Source organism: Amblyomma maculatum, chromosome 7 (assembly GCF_055883805.1).
Source record: "Amblyomma maculatum isolate TAMU_Amacu chromosome 7, ASM5588380v1, whole genome shotgun sequence".
Classification (NCBI taxonomy): Eukaryota; Metazoa; Arthropoda; class Arachnida; order Ixodida; family Ixodidae; genus Amblyomma; species Amblyomma maculatum.
The window spans coordinates 132559398-132573929 of record NC_139350.1 but is presented as its reverse complement, the minus strand read 5'-3'; the positions used below and the strand labels follow the sequence as shown (position 1 = coordinate 132573929).

The window sequence follows — 14532 nt, the reverse complement described above, 5'->3', positions numbered from 1 at the left end:
ATTAAAATGAATGCATATGTAGTTGCATACATGCATGTGGTGAGCAAGTCGTAAACAAACTATTTGAGTGGCTTTATATTCCAACGTCCGTGCACGCGCTGGATGGCCTGCGCCGTACATCATCATCATCAGCAGCAGCAGCCTGATTATACCCACTGCAGGGCGAAGGCCTCTCCCATATTTTCTCCACTTAACCCGGTTCTGTGCTAGATGCATCCACTTGACCCCTGCCAACTTCTTAATCTCATCCGCCCACCTAACTTTCTGCCGCCCCCTGCTACGTTTTCCTTCTCTTGGAATCCAGTTTGTTACCCTAAGCGAACATCGGTTATCCTCTCTTCGCACTACATGTCCTGCCCATGCCCATTTCTTCTTCTTAATTTCCACTAGAATGTCGGTAACTTGAGTTATTTCTCTGACCCACTCTGCACGCTTTCTATCTCTTAATGTTACCCCTACCATTTTTCGTTCCATAGCCCTCTGGGTTGTCCTCAACTTAAGTACAGAAACATTATAAAGGAAGACGACGAAACCGCACAGAAAGAGCAGAACCATGTATGAGAACCATGGCGATACCACGGGTAAATAGGAAATAAACAAAAAATAGTTAACTAGCATATATGTCCGTTGGACCTTCCGCGCACCCACCTCATTCAAAATAATTGCATGCTTCCAGGGACTTGTATGTCTGGAAGGTCTCTGCAGTGAAGCGACTCGGAGAAAAAAAATCAAATACTGCACAAATTTTGCCTTCCCCACGTGTGGCAGGGTGCCCGCGTCAGTCCGTAAGACTTCCTAATGCGTTTCAGGCACAGCAAATGGGTCCAGGTACACAACGCCGTCAATGTACAGCTTTTCATTGTAGCGCTGTTTATCCGATTCCGAGCACTCGGCGGCTTGTGAGGGCTCGTACTGAGACGCAGCGTGCTAAATTCGACTCGATATGAGGTTAGGACGAAATATTTTGTGAGGACGTGAACTCATTTTCTTTATTTTGAAAGAATGGTGAGTCGGCTTCCTCCGCAATGATTTTATGGAAGCAGTAGGTTTTCAATACAACTGCAGCTGGCACCAGCTGGCACTTGGTAACCGCGGTTACCAGAACTTTGTGTTTTATTTACTGCTAACATATTTCAGAATTCGTATGTTTATAATTGGAAAAATTATCCTAATAATCGTAGTAATTTCATTCATAGTATGCACCTTAGCATTGGCACGTGGCTGGGTACTATAAACTGACGGGTGCATTCTCGTGGTAATGATTTGTTGCTACACTACGTATATATTTATTTGCAAACACTGAAACATGGAATTCTGGGCTATGGGCAGGTTTACACGAGGCATTATACGTAGAAAATAACGGTAGGTGAGAAAAAGGATTATGACAAAGGCCTGAACCAAATAGCACAAAATTTAATTATGCGTTCACCTTTGGAGATTAATTTATTTTAAGACTGTGCCAAACTAACATTAGTGTAGTGTGCTGGTTCCATTTAACAAACTATTAGATTTTGCTAATCGCAAGAAAGTGGCGTTTAGAGCGTAGAAAACTACTTAAGCAACTGCGGTAAGGTCTCGACAAATGCCTGGCACATACAGGGTGGCTGCACAGTTTAAAAGATCACTGAACAGGGGTAGAAGGAGAGCCTCAGATCTTAACCCAAGCCAACGTTTCGACAAGTGGATTTGTCTTCGTCTAGCTGCCCAAATGAAGACAAGTCCTCTTTATAGAACTGTGGCTCGACTTGCAAATTGAGGCTTCCTCTCAACCTTCGTTCGGTGCTCTGGCACATACAGGGATACAAAAGAAAAAATTCACAGTTCAGAGTTTAATGCGGGGAAACAAGTTTAAGGCCATGCGGCACATTAGTAGTACGCCACGCAGCAGCCTGAAAATGTCTTGTAATAACCTCTCTGTGAATGTGAAATTTGAATTTCCTTGTAGGGAGCCAGTACTAATGCTTTTAACTATCTTGCTTGAGGTTAATATTCTTTATCGACCCAGCACGTTGTCTCTCTGCCATACTGATATTGCTGCAGGACTAGAAAAACTTTATTGCCATATGAAATATACCTTTAGGTGCAGCTATTGCCTTGTTTAGTTTTATTTCATCTGACATAAAGGCAAAAAAATGCACCAATTTTACCATACATCTTCATGCAGGTGTTAAAACTTGGCATCTGATGGAGTCCGTCTCCCAAGCTTCATAGCTGGATCTTTGTGTAACAAAGACTGCAGGCATGGTTCATGCTGGAAGCTGCACTTTCCGGCCATTCAAGGTCTGCACTGCATGGATGCTACTTTCATTTCTGGGCACATCGCTACTCCAGTCTGTAACATGGTACAGTGCCAGCTGACCTGACAGTGCTGTTTTGCTGGGTCATTGTTATTTGTACAGGTGTGTTATTGTGAGCCTCAATTGCATCATGTATGTTTACAGGATTAATATAGACATACTCATGTTACTTTTGTTAGGGCCATCAGCATGCTTAACCCGAATGCTCAACAGCGTGCCCTAAACTGACGCAGGCATTGCAAAGTGTTGGCCACTGGAGCTGAGACAAGGCCTCAGCATATTTGTGGTGGCTGACGACAGCTGGAGTGCAGTTTGATACAAGTTGTTTTCGACTTTCTGAGGGAGTGCACTCTTGACAAGGCTGTAACGCTGCAACTGCATTTTGCTCGTGTCTGCAGCCGATCATGTTACAGTTTGCTTATCTAGTCAACCTTACATGCTGTGTGTGACTGCTCGTGCTCCCTTTTTTTTTCCTGCTTGAAACAAAGTTTAGGAAAGGAGGAGCGAATGTGGATTCATGATGTTTATAAAGTTGAATGACAAATACATATGCTGGCTACAGTTCAGCTTTTTGAAGCCAAACTTCTTTATTCTCAGGTTCATGACTTCATGAGCTCTGATTCTAAACCTGAAATGTGCATGAGCAGTCACACATCATGTCAAATTGCTAAGCAAACTTCTTGTTTTCTGTGTGCGCATGTAATTTTCTTAGTGTGTAATTTTCATCTGACTACTCAGTACACTATAGAATGCTTGTACGTTTGGTGTTTTTCATGTAAGTTATTTATTGAAACTGAGGGGAAATAGTCTCTTCTCGAATAGTACATATCAAAGGTGAAACTATAGCCTAACAGAAAAACACACTCACATGGAAGGCAACAAGACACAAGGTTGACCAACAACTCATCCTTATTCCAGGGCGCAGACGAATATAAACGTGAAAGGGAGAGGGAATGTGGGGCATTATTAACACAAAAAAATGACGTGCGTGAGATTAAAAGCTAAAACCAATGTGAGGAAACGCGGCTGAAACACCAGCGCCGCGATAACAAAAGGGTGGGTGGAACTGTGTTGGCTGGAGACACCAATGAGAGCCAACTTAGTCAAGCACTAGGGTGCTAAAAACTTGTACAACTGTCCGAGGTATTTCTTCGTTTTGACGAGTGCCACAAGACAGTGCTGATGAAGATCCCCGTAGTCATTAATTGCCACCGCTTCCAGCGCTGCCTGCATTCACTGCACATTCTTGTTGTGGGCTCCCAATGCTTGCAGTGTTGAGACAAATGCCCCCCTCCCTAGAAGCATTGTTGGAATACCTTGCGTGCTTCTTTGCTCGTTCATTATAGCACCTACCAATCTGTTTTATGTACACTTTACCACACTAGATGGGAAACCTGAAGCCAACACCACTTCACAACCACGCATATCGCACCTAGGCACCTTTTCAATACTATTAACCTTTGAGCACATTAAAACGCTTAGGGGGGCATAGATCTCAGCACTGCAACCATTGCAAGCCCACAGGATCTGCCCACTGGTGCACGAGCTGACCTGCTTGGCTAGGAAGAGCACCCAGGTAACTCAAAACGTGCTGTAAGCAGTGGCAATTAATGACTATTAGCATGGCCTCTGTGGCACCTACTGAAGAAGAGCAGAAACGTCTTGGACAGTCCTACAAGTTTTTAGTGCCCTAGTGTTTGACTAAGTTGGTTTTCTTGTTTGTGCTTCTAGCCGCTGGTTTTCTTGTTTGTGCTTCTAGCCGCCCCAACCTCCCCCCCCCCCTTTTTTTGTTGTGGTCGCTTGTGTTTAGCCACATTTCTTCACGCATTGGTTTTAGATTTAATCTCTTCCAGGTTGGCCTTTTACAGCACCCATGTTCATACATTTTCTTCTTGATATTCTGCTCTTATCCTGCGGCATTGACTTCATTTATTTCATTGTGACAACTGAGTGCATTTTTCGTGTTAACGCCCTTCACTTCTTTACCCTCTTCCTTTTGCTTTCATATTCTTCTGCATCCTTGAACAAAGATTAGTTGTTAGTCAGCCTCATGTACTTTCGTATTCCTTGTGTCTTTTTCTGTTAGGCTATAGCCTCAACTTTGACATGAAACAACTACCTCAGATCTAGATCATCCTGGAGTAGTAAATGTTCTGGCTAAAGATTTCATAATACTCAGATATTTCGAGCTGTTTTTAAAAGCTTAAAGATGACACCTTGAACTGAAAAAAAAAGAACTAAATCGATAATGAATGATTTTGTAGTGACAAGTTCTTCATGCATAATATAGAAGTACAGCTCATATTCATTTTTTTTTCAGAAATTTTAAAGGTTTTTATTTTTTTTGGACACTTAACTCCCTGACAACTTTCTTGTGTTTGACAGCGAAGGCTACACAAGAAAGGGAATGAGTCCAGCCTTTGTGTCCATGCCACTGACAGTGGGTTGTTCAGGGGAGGGGTGATGAGGGGAGGTTGAAAGGATGGTGTGGGTTTTTTGCTGTCCCGACAGTATGGGGGCAAAAGCCTATTTCTTTCCCTTTCTTGTGTAGCCTTCACTGCATAGCCACTGAGTTTTCCATGAATACAGTCGTACAGTAGTCAGAAAAATTCAAAAGCCTATCACATGATAGGATCTTTAACCCCTAGATAGGGAAATGGCTTTTGACTGTAGTAAATGCTGCAAATTATAAAAAAAAAACATTGAGAGGGTCAAGCATCCAGATGCATTCAACATGGAATGGCCATAAAGAAAGGATGTGTTATTATTGTGGTTACTGCACTGTTCTGTCAGAATAATCTCGGGTTCTTCCTCTATGCATTGTAAGTGCACATTATTAGCTATGCCTATAGATAAGCTGCTACATTATGAACCCACTGTGCATGGCATTTTCAAGCTATTAAGTTTTCTGTATCATTCTTTCAATGTGCCTGAGAGCCACCTTTATAACTGCAGGTGTGGTTATGGCTGGGCTGCTTGTGCCACTCAACACCGATTTGGTCCTGGAAATTGCTGGAACACCTTGGATGCGTGATAGAGCTGCTGTCCAGAGCCTAACTGCGGAAGCCTGTTGCTACATTGCAGGCTCAACTACCATGGAGCACACCATGCCATTTTAGTCGACATATTCAAAAGTAAGTGAACTTTCCCAGTAGAAATTCTATTATACTGAATATATTTTCAGTATTTTAGGATATGTACTTAGTACTTAGATCATCTTAGCGTGAGCTACTTTGGTGCTTTAAACCCCATGAACCAAGCAAGGCTGAATTTGAGAAAGATGGCTTCAGAGTATGAAACAGCACTGAAGAAGGGTAGAGGAGAAGCCTCAGTTCGCAAGCTGAGCCAGTGTTGTGACAAGGGGACTTGTCCTTGTCTGGGTAGCACCATCATAACTAGCAGGGTTTAAATGCACTTTTGCCTCAGAAGAACGAAAGCTAGGGAGGGAGAAGAAAGAAGCAGGGTAAGGAGTGAAAGAATGTTTCGTCGGGGTATGAATTTATGAGCCTGGAACCGGTGAACCCTGTGACCTGAAAACGAAAATAAAAAGTGGCAGTAGCAGAAAAAGGTATAATTCAAGGTAGATAATGACTCAGCATTTAAAGCAGGTTTAAGGGGCACTCAACTTCTGACTTTTTTTTTTGGGGGGGGGGGAGGTTGTTTTCGTAGTCCGGTTTGAGCGAAGGACCTGCAGATGCTCCCTTCGTCTGATGCGTGCATATGAGTGCATTGAGACAATTCACTAAATGCTTGGTAGGGTAGTAAAGGAAACAAAAAGATAGTGTGGCTAGATATTGTTAATTTTCGAAAGGAGAAAGAGAAAGTCACTGCTTGCAATGGAAGTCGGCATCGCAGTGTAGTAGCGCAGTCCAGAGTACCATCGTTCCGTGCGGTGTGCGCCACCAGCAACGACAGGCACTGGCATTGCCATTGCATGACACATCTCCAGGGATTGTTGCCTCATGCTGTTGCGCCTGTATGCGCAAAAGCATCGCTGCCGCTCGGCGATGCCTCCGCTCGCCACTTCGCTGTAAGCGTGTCAAGCTCTTCGTGCACTTCTAGTAATGCGGCTTAAAATAAATGCGTTTGTGTCGGGACCGAAAGATATTTCGAATAAAACGATATCGTTATAACGAGGGATTACTGTAGTGCAAATATCCCGAAATGAAAATTAGAATTCCTTACATACATTCCCTCTGCACTATAGCTAGTAGGGACAACACTCCCATAAAGCATTAATTGTACAGTTTATTCTCAGCATGTGTAAAATCCACTACCCCCCCCCCCTTCTTCAGACAACAGCAAAGCTGCAAGTGTTTTTCTAAACACGTTTCCTTGTCACCACTGCTTTGGCTCCACTTGAATCCTTTTCTTCAGATAATGTCTCGCTAGGCAGGTGTAGTCTACTCTGATTTGCTTTTTTTTTTCTATTGTCCTCTTCTGGAAAGCTCAGTATTCCCCTGTGGCCATATATCTTGTTAGATCTCTTTACGATGCCTGTCTGTACCCTTTCAAGAAACAGGTGTCATAATCCAACCTGCTTCAGGTGGTTATCTTGTAGCTTATCCTGCTGCTGCCACTCTTTATTTTCGTTTTAGGTCACCTTGTCACAGGTTGCAGGCTCATAGAAATTGATACCCAAGAAAATATTCTTTCACTCCTAGCCCTGCTTCAAGCTTGCATCTGTACAAGACATGGCAGAACAGAATTTGTCAAGGTACATGGGTGCCTTCAAACGTTATTAGCACTGACTTGGTCTTTCTCATCATTCAAGTGGAAAGGATCGTCGCATGCCGCGGCTGAAGAGTTTATAAATGTTCGGTTTCCGAAAGACCTTTTCCAGTTTCGTGAATTACGTCCCGGTACGAATTCACGGGGGCCATCATGCAAGATTGGATGATATGAGTTTTGGCTTGAATGAATAACGAGGTAACTGCTGCTACCTTTTGCGCAGTGAATTCGTTGGTGGTCTTCAGAAGGATGACATTCTGGTGGTACTTGATTTTCAGAGTTCTTTCTAGCCCTCCCTCTTCCCTACCTGGCTTTTGTACAGAAGCAAAGGTGCATTTAAACCCTGCAGTAATGATTGAACTGCCCAGATGAGAAGTTCTCTTGTCAAAATATTGGCTCAGCTTGCAAACTCCAACTTGCCCTAGACCCTTCTTCACAGCTCTTTTATAAACCAACCGGCCTACTTACTTTAGCTTGCGTAGCCATATACTATAAAAAAAGATGTTCACTCTGTCAAGCAACAATAAATTGTGGATTGAGGTGAAGATGTTTCTGACATAGAGTGCTGCACCACTTTCAGGCTAAGTTATTGTACACCTTCTTTTGACCCTATGCAGCATTTTTGAACATCAGCTTCTGCCTAGTGCATGATATGGAATTTTGTAGGCTGTGCACCAGCCTTAACTTTGCATAATTTTGAGTGTCTGCTGCAATAGTCTAATGTGACTAGTGGTGGTGATCCACTTGGTCTGAAGCAGCCTCAGTTGTAATGCCACACCTTGCATTGACAAAGGGGCGGCACCTAATGTCTGCTGCCTGTCTTGTCCGTGTGTGCAAACTGTTCAGCTATGGTATACAAAAGCACATAGAAAGTTCTGTTGAATTAAAACAAACATGGAATGCATGTTTGAAATGAACAATACCAAATAAAGAGGCAGAAGTGAACTGTTTTGTGACTATATTTCAGCAACCCTTTGGCCTTCAGTTATGACCAATACAATAGTTAAGCAATTAAACATACTTATGCAAAAAATATGGTTCACTGCATTTTCTACCTGTTATATCACGAGATGTAAGTTTGGTTTGGCTCTTTAGGTTTAATGTCCCAAAGTGGCTAAGGCTATGAGAGACACCATAGTGACGGGTTCAGGAAATTTCGACCACCTGGGGCTCTTTTATGTGCACTGATATCGGACAGCACAGGGGCACCTTGCTTTTTCCATCCATCAAGAAGCGGCTGCTATGGCCTAGATATAAATATAAAGTGCTAACCGCATGAGTGACACTTCACGGCGGTGGGCTGAAGGCGCGTCTTTGGGAAAAGGTCGCGGCGCTGCTCTAGATCAGCCGTCGTCAAACTGTTCTCTCTCATTCCTTCCGCGTGTGGCTCGAAAAACGTCGCGCATCAAATTGCCGAGGGTGGTGCGATAGTCTTTGGGGAAGGACCAGTGAAATTGGAGTTCGATGTACGACGCAGCTTCCCTATACTTTTGCGTGGAGTTTTCAAGGGGATATTCCACGAGTTTGATGGAACCATAATTCGAATTATCCTGGTTCAGTTCTAGTCATTATCTGCGAGTACTTGCCAAATGTACCCTATCCTATCATATTTTTTGTTGTCTAGATCTGTTGTTACTGCCTGTCCTAAGTATATATATTCTTGCTGCTTTTAGTACTTCGCTACCTATTGGTAAACTGCTATTCCTTCCCGAGGCTGGTAAACATTACTTCTGTCTCCTGCGTGTTGATCTTTAGACCTACCTTTCTGTTTCTCCTGCCTAGGTCATCAATAATTTTTTGCAGTGGGTTAAAATGTTAAGCATGGAGGTTGAAAGCAAAATGCAGTTTCTCAAAGCGAAATAAACTCAGGACTACAGAAATTAAGAGCTTGTTCGAGAGGTAGAAAGCGAGAGAGTGTTTACAGTTTACCAGGTTCGCTGACGCCGGCATCTTTGAAACTCGAAACTTGGGCTGCACTGCTGGCTGGGCATCTATGCAAAGCATCTACCAAGCGAGCTGCGCAGTGCTGCGAGGAGCCAAATTCTTTCAGCAGCATGCACACCGGTGCCAGCATGTTGGCTCTCCCCCATCTCCTCTGCAGGCCATGGTGTGGCTTATCAAGTGCATGCCTTTTAGAGGCTAAGTATAGCCTTGACTGAAATTTGTGTGACCTGCTATCGAAACGTACCCCCCCCCCCATCTCTAGGGGTCCAATGGCTGAAAACCACTGTTCTAACATGCACAGTGCTACAGGGCTGTGTCAAAATGGAACTGCCATGTTTCATTTTGCTATTTTTGTGTACTACCACTTGCATAGCCATATGCAAGATCTATTTGTGTATGGCATGGGCTGATGAAGGAGAATTGAAAAGATACATGTGTTTTCTTTTTTTCAGATTGTCTGATGCAGTACATAGCAAAACATCCGAAAACAGATGTGCCTGATGAAGTACAAATTCAGTCATGCCGTCAACATCTGCGGCGCTTCTTCATTGAGGCCAGCTGGCAAGGACATCGCAGGAAAATCTCAGTTGCCGATGATTCCAATAAAGCTGGAATCTGAGCTCGACTTTCTATATGCTGCTTATTCAGTGCGTGCTTCAGTAGGTGAGCCATTTCTGCTGCTACGTGGATGCACAGAAGCTGTAAGCTTGCACGCTCGGTATATCACTTAGCAGGTTACCAAATACAGCATCGCCTCCTTAGCCATCAGGGAAAATAGGGGCACGACCAGCATTCTGTATTTTCTTCACCAATGAACTGTAACTATATGTGGTACACAAGACGACACGCCATTCAGTGTGCTGTACCACGTCCGGTCTCGAGGGAGAGCGCGCTTCTCTTACGGCCTCACCTAGTGGGGTCTGTTTTGACCTCCCGCCGCACCTCGGTGGGGTCGCCACCGCCCCGCTGCTACCGCCGTTCATGCACAAAGGAAACGCACTTGCTCTTTGTCCAGCCCGCGTCAGATGCAACCGGCAGGTCCTGACATTTCACTCCTTTGGTTTATACAAAGATGCCATAATCAGCGTCTAAGATTTATCATGTACGAGGAATAAAATATAGTCAACACCCCTTGTCCTTCAACGAAGGACAAGCGGTGTTGACTATAATTCTTGTCCTCATAGAAGAGTGTACATGAGGCTGCTTCTTTAGCTAGTTTCAAGATAGTGCAAGCGTCACACCCGAAGTCACCGATTAACTTATCAATGTATTCATCGACGTAAGCTAAACCTGAATATGTGACAGTGGGTAATGGGATGACAGGAGATGCCGCCACAATTCCTTCATTTATTCGGTTACTGATTGCGGCCAAGCAGAAATGATTTCTTCGGCATCGACGAAAGCTGCCTTGATTTTGCTCCAAGATGAAACTTCCGTCTTGACAACGTGGTCAAGTGCCGCTGTTACGGCCCTTGCGTCTAGCATCTCGTTCTTTCCGCACATTAGCCTTACTTTCCCTAAGAGAGCCTCAATGGGGTCGCTATTGAGTTTCCTGGTGAGGGCGGAGCAGACACCATTCCCCAGGAGGTATTCTAAAACTTGTACAGTAGACTCGTGATGAACAGAATTCCTTGAAACATTTCCTCAGTGAAAGTTCCCTTTAATGCTTTAGAAGTTTCTTGGGTGCTTTATAAGCAAGTGAATTCGTTTGTCAGCCACTGCAATTGAGTATCACCAGCTGCGTCATTTATTAGCCTCTTTTTACCGCTTACAGCACAAGTGGTGTCATGAATATCAAACCATTCCTTTGTTTTTATAAGCATAATATGTAAAATTTCTTTAAAGCAGCATTTTAAAATAATGTTTAAATACAACACATTTCCTAATATATAAATTATAATATTAAAAACTCAACCTTAGAGTCTACTTTGACTGTTATGCTAATACTTTATATCATGCAAGCATTATGCAACTCAAATTACATTTTTATGAAATTATTTCCATCTTCGGTGCTATATATGGATGGTTTCGCATCTAGCGCTGAAAGACGGTTTTGCTGTTGCAGAGGAGTTGCTGTAATTTTAGCCTTGAAGAAGCTTCAATGTGATCACTGCTGATTTTTTTTTTTGCATTTTTGTGCAGGCTTGGAAAAAATTCGGATTGAAATGGGCAAAAGTAGCTAACATGCTGCAATGTATGTCATATATGCTTCCAAACGTCCGCTGAGCGACAATGTTTTTTATATAAAGACTGTTCACGTGTATAGTACACTGACGATAATACACTGACGACATGCCACTGCAGCATCTATTCCGTGTTCTTTCATTTTGGGGCTGCACTCACCATGAAACCCGCGAGCGACAACATGAAACCAGGCAGAAGCCACCCGGCGCCGCTGAAGCAGATGCGTGCCTTGCAGCGGTGGAGAGCGTAACTCGAGGAAAAACGTTCCCATTGCTCCCGCAGCTATTCAGGATGCCGGAAGAAAGAGCGCACTCTCTCCCTCGAGACCGGCCGTGGCTGTACATACCTACCTTGCTATCCACCATGCACACTATAACGACCATGTACACCATGACGACCATGTGCACCATAACGACCATGCACACCATAACGACCATGCACACCATAACGGCCATGCCCACCATAACGGCCATGCCCACCATAACGACCATGCCCACCATAACGACCATGCACACCATAACAACCATGCCCACCATAACGACCATATGCCCACTACCATAATCCACCATGATCATGGTTCCATCATAACCACCATGAGAAAAATTTCCGACAGGGAGTGCCCTACTTTTTGAAGCTAGAACAATGTCCTAAATGGTGAAGCTGCAGGAGTGGTGGAAAGTTTAGCTAAGGGAGTTGACGATATCAGGGAGATAACGCAGCAAGCGCAGATAGTTGTATGCACAGTACCGAAGGTGCTAGGATTGAACGGAAAGCTGGAAAAGGATGTGATGACAGTTAATCAGGACATAAGAAAGTTAAGCCTGGAGAAGCGTTTCGAAGTGGTTTGAGAAAGAGGGAGGTGCATAAAGCAGGTTTTGGCAGGGCTTTTCAGCGAGATGGCATTCATTTCAACAGAAGGGTGGGAGCAGAGATCGGCTGGCGCCTGGCAGGCAGGGCTGTAGCTTTTTTGAGGGGTCCGCGAGGGCTCTGTGCACGAAGGTAGTTAGAAGTGAAGCAGAAGAAAGCGTAATAAGGGAGGCTGAGCCCCAAAAAATGGAAAGGAGGAGGTCGAGAAAGAAAAGTACAAAAAAGAGATTTAACACTAGGATCAGCTACATAAACATGCAAGGAGGTAGAAAAAGAGCGAAATGGCTAGAAATAGAACAGCAGTTGAAGGATGACAAAATAGGTGTGTACGCTCTTTGCGAGACTCATATCAGGGATCTAGAAGATCCGCCGTTTATAGAAGGCTACGTTTGGGAATGGTGCAACAGAACGAGAACAGAAAAAAAGGGTGGAGGGGTAGGTATGTTGATACACGTCAGGGAACAAATTGGCAAATAATTAAATCATCTTGTAAAGAACATATCTGGGTATCAGGAACAATTGCCGGCATAAGGACATGGCTAGGGGTAGTTTATTTAGGAACAGGACACCAATGAAGGCACGAAAACAAGGATCTTGTTGAATGTCTCAGTGACGATATAAGCTAGTTTGGAGACGGGGCCGATGTTATTCTGCTGGGGGACATGAATGACCACATCGACGATCTGGCTGGTTACACGGATTCTAACGGGAAGCTAATGCTAGATTTCTGTGAGCGACACGACCTAGTTATAGTAAATAGAGAAGCAAATTGCGAAGGACAGATCACGTGGGAATTCCGCAACAGGCAGACGACCATTGACTACTGCCTAATGTCGCAAGGAATTTATAGCAAGGTCACAAAAATGAAAATTGACGAAAAAGGGGAGTGTAGTCTGGGAAGTGATCATAAACGTATTAGTCTGCAGATGGGGCCCTTGATGAAAAGAGAAATGGAACTTAGACAAAACGTAAACACAAAATTAAACGACGATCAAATAGCGCAGATAGCAGGAGACATAGAGGAAGCAATAGAGAAAAGCCCCATGGAAGACTGGGATTATGAACAGATAGAACGACTCATAAGGAGGAAAATTAAGGACTTTAAGTAGCAAACCGCTGGAATGGAAAGAGGAAGCCACGGAGCTTAAGGGAATAAGGGAAGCCATTGAACAACGATGGGCTGCTTCAAGGGAAGACCGAGAGGCAAAGAAAACACAGGTATCTCAGGAGGAAATCGACCAAAAATGGGAATCATATCGACAAAATAAACTTTTATGTACAGGCCCTCGCCCAAAGCAAAATAAAGCCGTCCACCGATCGCTGGACGGCTGACATACACGATGCCTCTAGAGGCGGACCAAGGAAATTCTGGAACCATATAAGCTGGCTAGGTAAAACGAATAAAAGAAAGCAGGACCGGATTCAAGATGACGAGGAACATTGTTTAAAGGGAGACAACGCAGCGAACTACATCAGTTATAGCCGAGTCATTTAAGAGCGACGATAGGGTAATCTCCGCAAATCAGGAAGTAACACAAGATAGCAGAATACAAAACAGCTTAGAACTGACCAATCTAAACGGGAAAAAGGCAGAAAAAATTATTCCTAAAAACACATCATAAGGAATAGATGGAATTCCGATCAAGCTGAATAATGAACTTGGTCCAAAAAGTAAGGAAACGTTGTTAAAAGCTTTGGAAACAGTCATAACGAATAAGCAAATTCAGGACAACTGGCGGCAGAGTAAAATTAATTTGATTTATAAAAAGAAAGGATGCACATAAAATCCTACAGGTTGATTACCATAACATCTGTTATGTACAGGTTGGCCATGCAGGCGGTGAAATTAAAGGTGCAAGCATGGGTAGAAAGTAACAAGATACTCGGAGAACTTCAGAACGGCTTTAGAAATGGTAGGCGCTTAGATGATAGCCTGTTCGTGCTTACCCAATACATCGAAATATCTAGAGTGGAAAAACGACCTTTGTATTTGACCTTCCTGGACATATGCGGGACGTACGACAACGTAAACAGGGAACTCCTATGGAACCTATTAAAAGAAGTAGGTATCGGTTATGAGGAGGAGGAGGAATCAACATTTATTAAGCCCGAAATAATTCGGTGGTGCATGCTTGCACCAGACGGGGTGGTTCCCTAGTTGCGGGACCCATATGTTTCCAGCAGCTCCTGGCCCCTGTCTGTCAGTGCGAGCTGGATCGACAGGGCGGGGCTGGACAACAAGGTCTCCCATCGCTCAAGGGGTTGGGGATTGGGGGTGTTGGCGGGAAGGGGAGGAGGGGGGTTTTGAGTTGTTTGCATTCTGCCAAAACGTGCGGCAGGGTGCCCTTTTCTTTTTTACAAAAAGGACAGAGCATGTCGTGTTCCGCAGGGTACATGCGGCTCATCAATACGGGATGCGCAAGCGATCCCGCCTGCGCTCGGCGCAGGATCGTCTGTTGTTGCCTGGTGAGCTTGGGGTGCGGTTCTGGCAGTCTGCACCTTTCCTCTC

General features: G+C 44.1%; 1 long non-coding RNA gene across 2 annotated transcripts; it reads left to right on the top strand.

Moving 5' to 3' along the window:
* Positions 1-1932: 1932 nt before the first annotated feature.
* LOC146184777 (uncharacterized) lies at positions 1933-9655 on the top strand. Of its 2 annotated transcripts, none has more exons than XR_014708919.1 (3): positions 1933-2280; positions 5253-5431; positions 9425-9655. It is a non-coding gene; the product is annotated as an uncharacterized LOC146184777 (long non-coding RNA). The 2 variants fall into 2 exon arrangements; XR_014708918.1 differs by having other exon boundaries at positions 1934-2399.
* The last annotated feature ends 4877 nt before the right edge of the window (positions 9656-14532 follow it).